Source organism: Coregonus clupeaformis, chromosome 26 (assembly GCF_020615455.1).
Source record: "Coregonus clupeaformis isolate EN_2021a chromosome 26, ASM2061545v1, whole genome shotgun sequence".
NCBI classification, from domain to species: Eukaryota; Metazoa; Chordata; class Actinopteri; order Salmoniformes; family Salmonidae; genus Coregonus; species Coregonus clupeaformis.
Window position 1 is genome coordinate 22,480,273 of NC_059217.1, and position 15,022 is coordinate 22,495,294.

At 47.9% G+C, this 15,022-nt stretch overlaps 1 protein-coding gene across 1 annotated transcript in view; it reads left to right on the top strand.

The window, feature by feature from the left end:
- The window catches only part of LOC121540266 (ephrin type-B receptor 1), a 244,071-nt gene that overhangs the window by 215,281 nt on the left and 13,768 nt on the right, over positions 1-15,022 (top strand). The gene's annotated exons all lie outside the window — the stretch shown is intronic.

The following is a 15,022-nucleotide window of genomic DNA, read 5'->3' on the forward strand; positions in this document are numbered from 1 at the left end:
GTGCTTCCAACTTCGTGGCAACAGTTTGGGGAAGGCCCTTTCCTGTTTCAGCATGACAATGCCCCCGTGCACAAAGCTAGGTTCATACAGAAATGGTTTGTCGAGATCGGTGTGGAAGAACTTGACTGGCCTGCACATAGCCCTGACCTCAACTCCGTTGAACAACTTTGGAATGATTTGGAACACCGACTGCGAGCCAGGCATAATAGCCAAACATCTGTGCCTGACCTCACTAATGCTCGTCGCTGAATGGAAGCAAGTCCCCGTAGCAATGTTCCAACATCTAGTGGAAAGCCTTCCCAGAAATGTGTAGGCTGTTATAGCAGTAAAGGTGGGACCAACTCCATATTAATGGCCATGATTTTGGAATGAGATGTTCGACGAGGAGGTGTCCACATACTTTTGGTCATGTAGTGTATCTTATACTGTATCAAAATATATACAGTACATCTATGATCCTCTGTAGCTCAATTGGTAGAGCATGGCGCTTGTAACGCCAGGGTAGTGGGTTCGATCCCCGGGACCACCCATACGTAAAAAGTTATGCACACATGACTGTAAGTCACTTTGGATAAAGGCGTCTGCTAAATGGCGTATTATTATGATTATTCAGCAAAATGCACGTTGATGAATTGTGATGATCCTTCTCACAATTCTCTGTTTAGAACTTGAAGACATGTTCCGGAACATTGGCAACTGCTAAGTCTTTTTAAACCTCTCGCTTTGGGCTGGATGTGTCAATGTGTAGTTCATACATGAATAATCTATGAGCAGAATTACTGTCTTACCTCAACTAGCCACTAAATCCCTAGTTTGAAAGCAACTGTCTGGAAGTTGTGCTGTGCCATTTTCCCTACATTTCCCCACGTTACATTTTTTTATTTCACCTTTATTTAACCAGGTAAGCCAGTTGAGAACAAGTTCTCATTTACAACTGCGACCTGGCCAAGATAAAGCAAAGCAGTGCGATAAAAACAACAAACACAGAGTTACATATGGAATAAACAAAACGTACAGTCAATAACACAATAGAAAATCTATATACAGTGTGTGCAAATGTAGTAAGTTATGGAGGTAAGGCATTAAATAGGTCATAGTGCAAAATAATTACAATTTAGTATTAACACTGGAGTGATAGATGTGCAGAAGATGATGTGCAAATAGAGATACTGGAGTGCAAATGAGCAAAATAAATAACAATGTAAATAACAATATGGGGATGAAGTAGTTGGGTGGGCTAATTACAGATGGGCTGTGTACAGGTGCAGTGATCGGTAAGCTGCTCTGACAACTGATGCTTAAAGATAGTGAGGGAGATAAGTGTCTCCAGCTTCAGAGATTTTTGCAGTTCGTTCCAGTCATTTTTAGCAGTGAACTGGAAGGAATGGCAGCCAAAGGAGGTGTTGGCTTTGTGGATGACCAGTAAGATATACCTGCTGGAACGCATACTACGGGTGGGTGTTGCTATGGTGACCAATGAGCTAAGATAAGGCAGGGATTTGCCTAGAAGAGATTTATAGATGACCAGGAACCAGTGGGTTTGGCGACAAATATGTAGTGAGGGCCATCCAATGAGAGCGTACAGGTCACAATGGTGGGTAGTATATGGGGCTTTGGTGACAAAATGGATGGCACTGTGATAGACTACATCCAATTTGCTGAGTAGAGTGTTGGAAGCTATTTTGTAAATGACCATCACGAAGTCAAGGATCGGTAGGGTAGTCAGTTTTACGAGGGAATGTTTAGCAGCATGAGTGAAGGAGGCTTTGTTGCGAAATAGGAAGCCAATTCTAGATTTAACTTTGGATTGGAGATGCTTAATGTGAGTCTGGAAGGAGAGTTTACGGTCTAACCAGACACCTAGGTATTTGTAGTTGTCCACATATTCTAAGTCAAACCCGCTGAGAGTAGTGATTCTAGTCGGGCGGGAGGGTGCAAGCAGCGTTCGATTGAAGAGCATGCATTTAGTTTTACTAGTGTTTAATAGCAGTTGGAGGCCACGGAAGGAGTGTTGTATGGCATTGAAGCTCGTTTGGAGGTTTGTTAACACAGTGTCCAATGAAGGGCCAGATGTATACAAAATGGTGTCGTCTGCGTAGGGGTGGATCTGAGAGTCACCAGCAGCAAGAGCATTGATATACACAGAGAATAAAGTCGGCCCGAGAATTGAACCCTGTGGCACCCCCATAGAGACGGCCAGAGGTCCAGACAACAGGCCCTCCGATTTGACACATTGAACTCTATCTGAGAAGTAGTTGTTGAACCAGGCGAGGCAGTCATTTGAGAAACCAAGGCTATTTAGTCTGCCAATAAGAATGCGGTGATTGACAGAGTCAAAAGCCTTAGCCAGGTCGATGAAGATGGTTGCACAGTACTGTCTTTTATCGATCGCGGTTATTATATCGTTTAGGACCTTGAGCGTGGCTGAGGTGCACCCATGACCAGCTCGGAAACCAGATTGCATAGCGGAGATGGTACGGTGGGATTCGAAATTGTCGGTGATCTGTTTGTTAACTTGGCTTTCAAATACTTTCGAAAGGCAGGGCAGGGAGGATATAGGTCTGTAACAGTTTGGATCTAGAGTGTCACCCCCTTTGAAGAGGGGGATGACCGCAGCAGCTTTCCAATCTCTGGGGATCTCAGACGATACGAAAGAGAGGTTGAACAGGCTAGTAATAGGGGTTGCGACAATTTCGGCGGGCAAGATGGGCAAGTTGCAGCGGAGGGTGCAGAGCTGGTGGCCGGGGTAGGGGTAGCCAGGTGGAAAGCATGGCCAGCCGTAGCAAAATGCTTATTGAAATTCTCGATTATCGTAGATTTATCGGTGGTTACAGTGTTTCCTAGCCTCAGTGCAGTGGGTAGCTGGGAGGAGGTGCTCTTATTCTCCATGGACTTTACAGTGTCCCAAAACCTTTTGGAGTTAGTGCTACAGGATGCACATTTCTGTTTGAAAAAGCTAGCCTTTGCTTTCCTAACTGATTGTGTATATTGGTTCCTGACTTCCCTGAAAAGTTGCATGTTCGATGCTAATGCAGTACGCCACAGGATGTATTTGTGCTGGTCAAGGGCAATCAAGTCTGGGGTGAACCAGGGGCTATATCTGTTCTTAGTTTTGCATTGTTTGAATGTGGCATGCTTATTTAAGATGGAGAGGAAAGCACTTTTAAAGAACAACCAGGCATCCTCTACTGACGGAATGAGGTCAATATCCATCCAGGATACCTGGGCCAGGTCAATTAGAAATGCCTGCTCGCTGAAGTGTTTTAGGGAGCGTTTGACAGTGATGAGGGGTGGTCGTTTGACCGCGGCCCCATTACGGATGCAGGCAATGAGGCAGTGATCGCTGAGATCCTGGTTGAAGACAGCGGAGGTGTATTTAGAGGGTAAATTAGTCAGGATGATATCAATGAGGGTGCCCATGTTTATGGATTTAGGGTTGTACCTGGTAGGTTCCTTGATAGTTTGTGTGAGATTGAGGGCATCTAGTTTAGATTGTAGGATGGCCGGGGTGTTAAGCATATCCCGCCCCCTTTGGCAGTTCTATCTAGATGGAAAATGCTGTAATTCGGGATGGACATTTCAAAATGTTTGGTGTCCTTCCTAAGATAGGATTCAGACACTGCTAGAACATCAGGGTTGGCAGAGTGTGCTATCGCAGTGAATAACTCAAACTTGGGGAGGAGGCTTCTGATGTTGACATGCAAGAATCCAAGGCTTTTACGGTTACAGAAGTCAACAAATGATAGTGCCTGGGGAGTAGGAGTAATACTGGGGGCTACAGGGCCTGGATTAACCTCTACATCACCAGAGGAACAAAGGAGGAAGAGAATAAGGATACGGCTATAGGCTTTAAGAACTGGTCTTCTAGTGCATTGGGTACAGAGAATAAAAGGGGCAGATTTCCGGGCGTTGTAGAATAGATTCAGGGCATTATGTACAGACAAGGATATGGAAGGATATGAGTACAGTGGAGGTACACCTAAGCATTGGGTAGCGATGAAAGAGGTAGCATCACTGGAGGTACCGATTGAGCCGGTCTCCGCATGTATGGGGGGTGGGACAAAGGAGCTCTCTGAGGCTGGTTGAGCGGGACTGGAGTTTCTACAGTGAAATAGTACAATAAGAACTAGCCCAAACAGCAATAGGCTAGGCATATTGACATGGGAGAGAGGCATAACGCAATCACTGGTGTTATTCGGGGCGGCAGGTAGCTTAGTGGTTAAGAGCGTTGTGCCAGTAACCGAAAGGTCGCTGGTTCTAATCCCCGAGACGACTAGGTGAAAAATCTGTCAATGTGCCCTTGAGCAAGGCACTTAACCCTAATTGCTCCTGTAAGTCGCTCTGGGTAAGCGCGTCTGCTAAAAAAATTAAAATACATTTAGAGAGGTCTAAGACAACAACTGGTAATGGCGATGAAAGTTTGGGCTGAGGCTAAACAGATTAACAGGATAAGGTACCGTGTAAAGGAAGAGTCCAGCAGGCATCAGCTGTGTAGCTGAGTGATCATAAGGTCCAGTGAACAGCAATAGCTAAATCTGGGAGCAGTTTGTAGGCTGCTACAGCACAGGCGAGCAAGAGGCACGGCTGTTGATTGCGCGTGCTAGCGGGCCGGGGCTGTCAGATGGATCTTCGTGGTCGTCGCAATGGGAAGCCTATTGAAACCACATCAGACAATTACGTCGGCAGACCAGTCGCGATGGATCGGCGGGGCTCCGAGGTCCCGTTCGGTTGACAGAGAAGTAGATAGCCGGGAGATGGGCCTGGCTCGAGGCTAGCTAACTGGTGCATCGGGTCAGTGGTGAATTAGCCAACAGCAGCCATTCTGTTGCAGCTAGCTAGTTGTGATGATCCGTTGTTAAGGTCCAGTGACTTAGTGATTCCGGCAGAAAATCCGATATGCTCTGGGTCGATAGCACGCTGTGCAGACCGATAATTGTCCAGGCTAGAGCTGGCTGGTAGGTAGTGCAGGCCACGGAGAGTGGTGAAGACCGCTGGCTAGTTTCAGCCATTTATAAAAAATTAAGAAATAATAGAATCTGTTCCACATTGGGTGAGGCAGGTTGCAGGATAGTATATTTGGTTACAACAAAAAAACTGGCTATTTACACGAGGACACAACATAATACACGACCACACTGCTACGACATCTTGGAGCATGTGGGCCAGCCCCCTGGCAATTTTAGTTATAACCAATGAGTCTCAGCCCATCGTCATTTGAGTGACAGCTAACAAGATGCACACACAGCAGAACGAGAGAGAGAGTAATCATGTGGTGCACATATCTGCTAATACAGTATGTGATGTAGTACACCATTTTCGGGGACCACTTTTGGCTTGTGAACGCTACTTTCAGAACTACTGGCTAAAAGTATACAAAAGTACCGGAGAATCTCTTTAAATTCAAGAGAGAAACCTAGTCCAATTCTTTGTATCTGTCTGTCTGTGTGCAGAGGCAGAATTTTATTATGAAATTCTCCCATAGGGCAGCCTCCACAACAGCTCTAATCAGAACATCTCAACCTTCTAAAAGCACACAGTAGATTTTTCTCATTCCCTTTAACAAAGTTGATAGAATTATCTCACAATGTAGAACTCAGACACTGGCATTATGAACGGAATAACAACCCATGTCTGAGATGGGTGCATGTCTGCCTATGCAAAGACACCCTCTCTCACACATAGAGTTGAAGTCGGAAGTTAACATACACCTTAGCCAAATACATTTAAACACAGTTTTTCACAATTCCTAACATTTAATCCTAGTAAAAATTCCCTGTTTTAGGTCAGTTAGGATCACCACTTTATTTTAAGAAATGTCAGAATAATAGTAGAGAGAATGATTTATTTCAGCTTTTATTTCTTTCATCACATTCCCAGTGGGTCAGAAGTTTACATACACTCAATTAATATTTGGTAGCATTGACTTTAAATTGTTTAACTTGGGTCAAACGTTTCGGGTAGCCTTCCACAAGCTTCCCACAATAGGTTGGGTGAATTTTCGCCCATTCCTCCTGACAGAGCTGGTGTAACTGAGTCAGGTTTGTAGGCCTCCTTGCTCGCCCACGCTTTTTCAGTTCTGCCCACAAATGTTCTATAGGATTGAGGTCAAGGCTTTGTGATGGCCACTCCAATACCTTGACTTTGTTGTCCTTAAGCCATTTTGCCACAACTTTGGAAGTATGCTTGGGGTCATTGTCCATTTGGAAGACCAGTTTGCGACCAAGCTTTAACTTCCTGACTGATGTCTTGAGATGTTGCTTCAATATATCCACATAATTGTCCTTCCTCATGATGCCATCTATTTTGTGAAGTGCACCAGTCCCTCCTGCAGTAAAGCACCCCCACAGCATGATGCTGCCACCCCCGTGCTTCACGGTTGGGATGGTGTTCTTCGGCTTGCAAGTACCACCTTTTTCCTCCAAACATAACGATGGTCATTATGGCCAAACAGTTCTATTTTTGTTTCATCAGACCAGAGGACATTTCTCCAAAAAGTACGATCTTTGTCCCCATGTGCAGTTGCAAACCGTAGTCTGGCTTTTTTATGGCGCTTTTGGAGCAGTGGCTTCTTCCTTGCTGAGCGGCCTTTCAGGTTATGTCGATATAGGACTCGTTTTACTGTGGATATTGATACTTTTGTACCTGTTTCCTCCAGCATCTTTCACAGGGTCCTTTGCTGTTTTTCTGGGATTGATTTGCACTTTTCGCACCAAAGTACGTTCATCTCTAGGAGACAGAACGCGTCTCCTTCCTGAGCGGTATGACGGCTGCGTGGTCCCATGGTGTTTATACTTGAGTACTATTGTTTGTACAGATGAATGTGGTACCTTCAGGTGTTTGGAAATTGCTCCCAATGATGAACCAGACTTGTGGAGGTCTACTATTTCTTTTCTGAGGTCTTGGCTGATTTCTTTTGATTTTCCCATGATCTCAAGCAAAGCGGCACTGAGTTTGAAGGTAGGCCTTGAAATACATCCACAGGTACACCTCCAATTGACTCAAATGATGTCAATTAGCCTATCAGAAGCTTCTAAAGCCATGACATCATTTTCTGGAATTTTCCAAGATGTTTAAAGGCACATTCAACTTAGTGTATGTAAACTTCTGACCCACTGGAATTGTGATACAGTGAATTATAATTGAAATAGTCTGTCTGTAAACAATTGTTGCAAAAATTACTTGTGTCATGCACAAAGTAGATGTCCTAACCGACTTGCCAAAACTATAGTTTGTTAACAAGAAATTTGTGGAGTGGTTGAAAAACGAGTTTTAATGACTCCATCCTAAGTGTATGTAAACCTCCGACTTCAACTGTAGATGATAGCAAATGATTGATTGCTGCTTGCAGGAGCGTTGTAATAGACAACCCTGCTGGTGTCATCTAAGATCTCTGCTAGGCTACACTGTCTTGCCTATAAAGATGTATTATAGATCTAATCAGAGAGTAGTTTAATTTAATTTTTGTTTCATGATACACTATTGAGTCGTACTCCGTATTATAGATTCCCTGCTTTGAATTTCCTCGCCTAGAAAACTATTGTCTGTGGGTGTGTATAGTTGATCAGTATGGGACTGTGTAGGTGATTATGGCAGAGAGGGAGTGAGTGTTGATCCTGTCATGGTTGGCCCAGAGGGCTGACCCTTTGGTTCTGGGTGGATGGCTGAGGGAGGCTGAGGGGAGGCTGGAGTGTGATGGCTGTACTCTGTGCTCTGTTGGCCGCCTGCTAATTAAGACTCCTGGTCTGCCCCATCCCCTGCTCCACTGTCTCTGCCGCAGGCTGACTAGCATGAGGTGAGGGCCACTCCACATTAACATCCTGATGACATGGTTGTCTGATTGAACCATACACCCTAGAATCTCCATCATCTGTCTAATGCTTTCACAATGACAAGAAATGGAGGGAGATGGTGGGATGAAGTATAACCAGCCCTGTCCATTTGAATCAGCTCTCTCTCTCCTATGAGCTGTGTTTTGCTGGGAAAACTATACCTAACTGAACATCATGAATAACTGTCAAATTGAAAATAATATATTGCAAATGGAAAAGGAAAGCTAAAGGAATATGAAAAAATATTGGCCAGGTTTGAAGTGACTGTATTGGAGTGAATGAAAAAGTGGGAAAATGTTATTTATAATATGTAATTAATCATGGGTATTGATACAAAACTATTGATAAAAAATCAATATACCAATCAATAATCATTTTATACAAATAATGTACATGAGAAATTGCTGGCAATTTTATCTTGACTCCAACTTTACCATTTCATAATATGAATGACCTATTTATTTATTGTTCTTGACATTTTGTTGCAGCCCTCCCATGTACAGGAAAGTATGGAAATGTGACTGAGTCAAAAACAGAGGAGCAAGAACAATGTTGTCATGTGTTTACATGTGTTGTTTTGTTTGTTGTTGTTTGGTTAGTGTGATATGTTGTATGTGTTGTAAATACATTATTAATAAAAAATAACCAAAAAATCATAATGAATAACCTCTCAGGGATGGATAACTCTGGCGATCCCTTCAGTCTCCACAGAGTTAAGTAAATCAAGATTTTTGTTTCTTTGCACCCGATGTATGGAACAATATTCAGAGTTCCCAACGACAGTGTTTCCCAACTCCGGTCCTCGAGTAACCCCAACAGAACACATCTTTGTTGTAGCCCCGACAAAAACACCTGATTCAACTCACTGAGGGCTTGATGATTAGTTGACAAGTTTAGTCAGGTGTGCTTGTCCAGAGCTACAATAAAAATGTGTGCTGTTGGGGGCACTGGAGGACTTGAGTTGGGAAACAATGCACTACATCTGGATGTATTGGTACCTCTCAGGCCGTTCCTCTTTGCTGAGGAATGTGATTGTTTTTCTTGGTGTGTTTGTAATTTTGTATATTTGCATTCTATGTATTATGTAAATTGTGTGCATGCAGGGCTCCCTTGTGAAAGAGTCCTTGGTCTCAATGGGACTCCAATGAGCTCCAATGAGCTCCAATGCTTCAGTATCTCATCATATCCCAGCTCAGCATGAGAAATGCACATGGCTAATGGGCTAGCTGTTTCCATTACAAGAGCTGAGCTGCTCCACTACTGTTTGAAATGGGAAACGGCACTCTCTGGGCTGGGGTTGCCCTTTTCACCTAACGAGCTCTGCCCTGTGCACCTCAGACCGCACTGCTGAACAACACTATTGATTTATTTATGTTTGTTTTCCCTTTTAATTCAAGCTCTCCAGCCAATGTCCTGTTGGTTGGCTCTGAAAGGGCTTTTTAAATATGTTTTGAGACACAGCTTAAACTGACAGATTTTGATGGGGATTTTTTTATTATGTGACTTAGATTGACGCACAGGTGCAGCAGGTACAGCAGGTAGCCTAGCGGTTGGGCCAGTAACCAAAAGATCGCTGGATTGAATCCCTGAGCCAACTAGGTGACAAATCTGTCGTTGTGCCCTTGAGCAAGGCACTTAACCCTAAATAAGTCATAGAGCATGAGTTAAGCAGGAAGCATGGGAGTACTTTATGTTAGGGAGGTATACGTAATGTTTGTACTATATCTACCCGTATCTCTCCACTAAATGTTCTTCCAGAGAATATCAATATCTGTCAAGGCTGAGGTGTATGTGGTGTGGGAGTCAGGCGCAGGACACCGAAGCTTAGTCCAACAAAGTTTACTGGTGAAACTACAAGGCAAAGATACAGTAAACGGCCTCAAGAAAAACAGAGGCGAGCTATACGCAAACTATGCGTAAAACAATAAACAAAGAAACAGATACAAAACACGCAGCACTACGGACAGGCGAAAAACAACACACAACCTAACCAATACAACACAGGCAACTTATAGAACACGTAATCAGACACAAACGGACACAGGTGTGACAGACAGACAAAAGCAATCACACATAGAAACATTCAACGGTGGCAGCTAGTACTCCGGGGACGACGAACGCCGAAGCCTGCCCGAACTAGGAGGAGGAGCAGCCTCGGCAGAATCCGTGACAGTACCCCCTCCTTGACGCGTGGCTCCAGCCGTGCGCCGACCCCGGCCTCGGGGACGGCCAGGAGGACACGGACCCGGGCGCGTGGGATGCCCACGGTGGAACTCGGTCAGGAGGGATGGATCTAGGATGTCCCTCCTAGGCACCCAGCACCGTTCCTCCGGACCGTACCCCTCCCACTCCACGAGATACTGGAGACCACCCATCCGGCGCCTCGAGTCCAAGATGGTCGGACCCTGTACGGCTGGGGCCCCCTCGATGTCCAAAGGGGGCGGAGGGGTCTCTCCTATCTCATGTTCTTGGAGTGGGACAGCTACCACCGGCCTGAGAAGAGACACATGGAACGAGGGGTTAATATTCTTGTACTCAATAGGCAGTTGTAACCTGTAACACACCTCGTTCAATCTTCTCAGGACTTTAAAGGGCCCCACAAACCGCCGACCCAGCTTCCGGCAGGGCAGGCGGAGGGGGCAGGTTTCGAGTCGAGAGCCAGACTCGATCTCCCGGTGCGTATACCGGTCCCTCACTGCGGTGGCGATCGGCGCTCGCCTTTTTGTTGACGGATGGCCCGCTGCAGATGGACATGGGCAGCGTCCCACGTCTCCTCCGAGCGCCGAATCCACTCATCCACCGCAGGGGCCTCGATCTGGCTCTCATGCCATGGTGCCAGGACCGGCTGATAACCTAAAACACACTGGAAAGGTGTTACATTGGTGGAGGAGTGGCGGAGAGAGTTCTGGGCCATCTCTGCCCAGGGGATATACCTAGACCACTCCTCCGGCCGGTCCTGGCAATAGGACCTCAGAAACCTACCCACATCCTGGTTGACTCGTTCAACCTGCCCATTACTTTCTGGATGGTACCCCGAGGTAAGGCTCACCGAGACCCCCAAGCGTTCCATGAACGCCCCCCAGACTCTGGAGGTGAACTGGGGACCTCGGTCAGACACAATATCCTCGGGGACCCCATAGTGCCGGAACACGTGGGTAAATAGGGCCTCAGCGGTCTGTAGGGCAGTAGGGAGACCCGGCATTGGGAGGAGACGACAGGCCTTGGAAAACCGATCCACAACGACCAAAATGGTGGTATTCCCCTGGGAGGGGGGTAGGTCGGTCACGAAATCCACCGAGAGGTGGGACCATGGTCGTTGTGGAACGGGCAGGAGGAGACATAAACCCTCACATCCCTAGCTAACGTTGGCCACCAGTATTTTACGCTAAGGCAGTGCACTGTCCGGCCAATACCTGGATGTCCAGAGGAGGGTGATGTATGAGCCCAATAAATAAGGCGATCACGAACCTCGAGCGGAACGTACGTCCGCCCCACAGGACACTCGGGGGGAGTAGGGTCGGTACGCAGTGCCCGCTCGATCTTTGCATCGACCTCCCACACCACCGGAGCCACCAGACAAGACTCCGGCAGTATGGGAGTAGGCTCAATGGACCTCTCCTCTGTGTCATACCGCCGGGACAGGGCGTCTGCCTTACCGTTCTGGGACCCTGGGATGTATGTGATCTTAAAAACAAACCGGGTCACGAACATGTTCCACCTAGCCTGATGAGGGTTCAATCTCCTAGCTGCCCGGATGTACTCCAGGTTACGGTGATCAGTCAGAATGAGGAAAGGGTGTTGAGCCCCCTCAAGCCAATGCCTCCACACCTTTAGGGCCTGGACTACAGCTAACAGCTCCCTGTCCCCTACGTCATAATTACGCTCCGCCGAGCTGAGCTTCTTAGAATAGAACGCACAGGGGCGGAGCTTAGGTGGCGTGCCGGACCGTTGCGACAGGACTGCCCCAATACCGGCCTCGGACGCGTCTACCTCTACTTGGAATGGTAAAGAGGGATCCGGATGCGCCAGCACCGGAGCCGAGGTGAACAGGTTTTTCAGTTTGACAAATGCCCTGTCCGCCTCAGCTGACCACTGCAAGCGAACCGGACCCCCCTTTAACAGGGACGTAATGGGAGCTGCAACCTGTCCAAAGCCCCAGATAAACCTCCGGTAGTAATTAGCAAAACCCAAAAACTGCTGCACCTCTTTTACAGTGGTTGGAGTTTGCCAATTACGCACGGCCGACACACGGTCAACCTCTATCTTCACACCAGACGCGGACAACCGATAACCCAAAAAGGAGACGGACTCCTGGAAGAACAAGCATTTCTCTGCCTTGGCATACAAGTCATGCTCCAACAGTCTCCTCAACACTCGGCACACCAGGGCTACATGCTCGGCTCGTGTAGAAGAGTACACTAGGATGTCGTCGATGTACACTACCACACCCTGCCCATGCATGTCCCGGAAAATCTCGTCAACAAAGGATTGGAAGACTGAAGGAGCATTCATTAACCCGTATGGCATGACCAGGTACTCGTAATGACCCGAGGTGGTGCTAAATGCTGTTTTCCATTCATCCCCCTCCCTAATGCGCACCAGATTGTACGCGCTCCTGAGATCCAACTTTGTGAAGAACCGCGCTCCGCATAATGATTCCGTCATAGTCGCAATCAGTGGAAGAGGGTAACTGTACTTAACCGTGATCTGATTGAGACTACGGTAATCAATACACGGGCGCAAACCCCCGTCCTTCTTCTTCACAAAAAAGAAACTCGAGGAAACCGGGGAAGTGGAGGACCGTATGTATCCCTGTGCCAAGGACTCGGCTATGTAAGTCTCGATAGCCGCTGTCTCCTCTTGGGATACACACGGCTCCGCGGAAGTGCCGCTCCTGTTTGGAGATCTATCGCACAATCCCCCTGTCTATGAGGTGGTAGCCGTGTTGCCCTCGCTTTGCTGAACACAAGTGCTAAATCCTCATATTCAGGGGGAATGCGTATTGCGGGCACTTGGTTCGGACTCTCTACCGAGGTCGCCCCTAAGGAAACACCTAGACATCTCCCCTACACACTGGGCAGACCACTCCATAAGAGCCCTCTGTTGCCACGCAATGGTAGGATCATGGGCGCTTAACCAGGAAGCCCCAGCACCACGGGATACGCAGGAGAGTCAATCAGATAAAACTGAATGATCTCCTCATGACCCCCAAGCGTCGTCATCTTAAGTGGTGCTGTGACTTCTCTGATCAACCCCGACCCCAACGGCCGGCTGTCTAGGGCATGAACAGGAAAGGGGGCTTCTACCGGCCGAAGGGGAATTCCTAACCTATAACAAAATGCACGATCAACAAAATTCCCAGCTGCGCCTGAATCTACTAGCGCCTTATGCTGGGAATGAGGTGCCACCTGTGGAAATCTCACAGGTATACACATGTGACCAACAGAGAGCTCTGGGTAAGTGGGGCGCCTACTCACCTGGAATGACTCCCCAGTGCGTGACCTGTTGTCCCCTCTCCCAGGAGACCCTCCCCAGCACCTGGCCGCGGTGTGTCCTCCACGGCCACAGTTGGTGCAGGGGATGGCCCCCTCGGGCTCTCTCTCCTCCTCTCTCTAGCGCCAGCACCTCCGAGCTCCATGGGAATCGGCTCGGAGGTGCTGGAGGGGTGGAATGGACGACCCCCACACGGGGACGTCCGCGGGTAGCCAGCAGGGTGTCGAGACGGATGGAGATGTCCACCAACTGGTCGAAGGATAGGTTGGTGTCCCTGCAGGCCAGCTCACGACGAACGTCCTCTCGTAGGCTACACCGGTAATGGTCGATGAGGGCCCTCCCATTCCACCCCGCATCCGCCGCTAGAGTCCGGAACTCCAGGGCGAACTCCTGTGCGCTCCTCTTCCCCTGTCGGAGGTGGAACAGACGCTCCCCCGCCGCCTTCCCCTCAGGTGGATGATCGAAGACAGTCCTGAAGCGGCGGGAGAACTCCGCGTAGGTGATGGTAGCGGCGTCTATTCCCCTCCATTCGGTGTTGGCCCACTCCAACGCCTTGCCGGATAGACAGGAGGTGAGGGCGGAGACGCTCTCGTATCCCGAGGGCGCTGGGTGTATGGTGGCCAGGTAGAGTTCCACCTGCAGGAGGAACCCCTGACACCCGGCTGCAGAACCATCATATGCCCTCGGGAGCGAGAGTCGAATGCCACTGGGTCCCGGTGCTGAGAGAGGAGGACTGGCCGTTGGTGACGGGATGGTGTGAGAAGGCATGGGCACCTCTCCCGTAACCAACCGGCGCAGAGTGTTGGACACCTCGTTCATGGCGGCCCCAAGTTGCCGGATCATGGGTCTTGGTCGCTGATCCGATCCTCCAGCGACTTGGGTGCCGCCACTGCTCCTGCTGACTCCATAAAGGTGTGTTGTTCTGTCAAGGCTGAGGTGTATGTGGTGTGGGAGTCAGGCGCAGGACACCGAAGCTTAGTCCAACAAAGTTTACTGGTGAAACTACAAGGCAAAGATACAGTAAACGGCCTCAAGAAAAACAGAGGCGAGCTATACGCAAACTATGCGTAAAACAATAAACAAAGAAACAGATACAAAACACGCAGCACTACGGACAGGCGAAAAACAACACACAACCTAACCAATACAACACAGGCAACTTATAGAACACGTAATCAGACACAAACGGACACAGGTGTGACAGACAGACAAAAGCAATCACACATAGAAACATTCAACGGTGGCAGCTAGTACTCCGGGGACGACGAACGCCGAAGCCTGTCCGAACTAGGAGGAGGAGCAGCCTCGGCAGAATCCGTGACAATATCATTTGTACGACTCTCTAAATGCCCATTGATGCTGGGTTTCCCTTCTTCCTGCCATGTAGATAAACATACTCATGGTTTGGACAGTGTGAAACCACTTGGATTTAAAATGGGATGAAAGTCACTGGAGACAGAGGGGAAATGCCTGCTTTGCAGAAATGGCCCAATTAAAAGGTCATATTGATTTGGGTTTAACTGTCCTATAAAAACAAGAACGTGAGATGGGAAAAGCGATACCACTGGATTTTTTTTAAACAGAATTAGTGCCATTCTCTTCACCTAATGGGATCATAAACCAAATTGCCAGCTGGCATGAAATGCATTTTTCATCACCCCTCTGCCATATTAATAGTCTACTTTATCCTTGAAGATTGG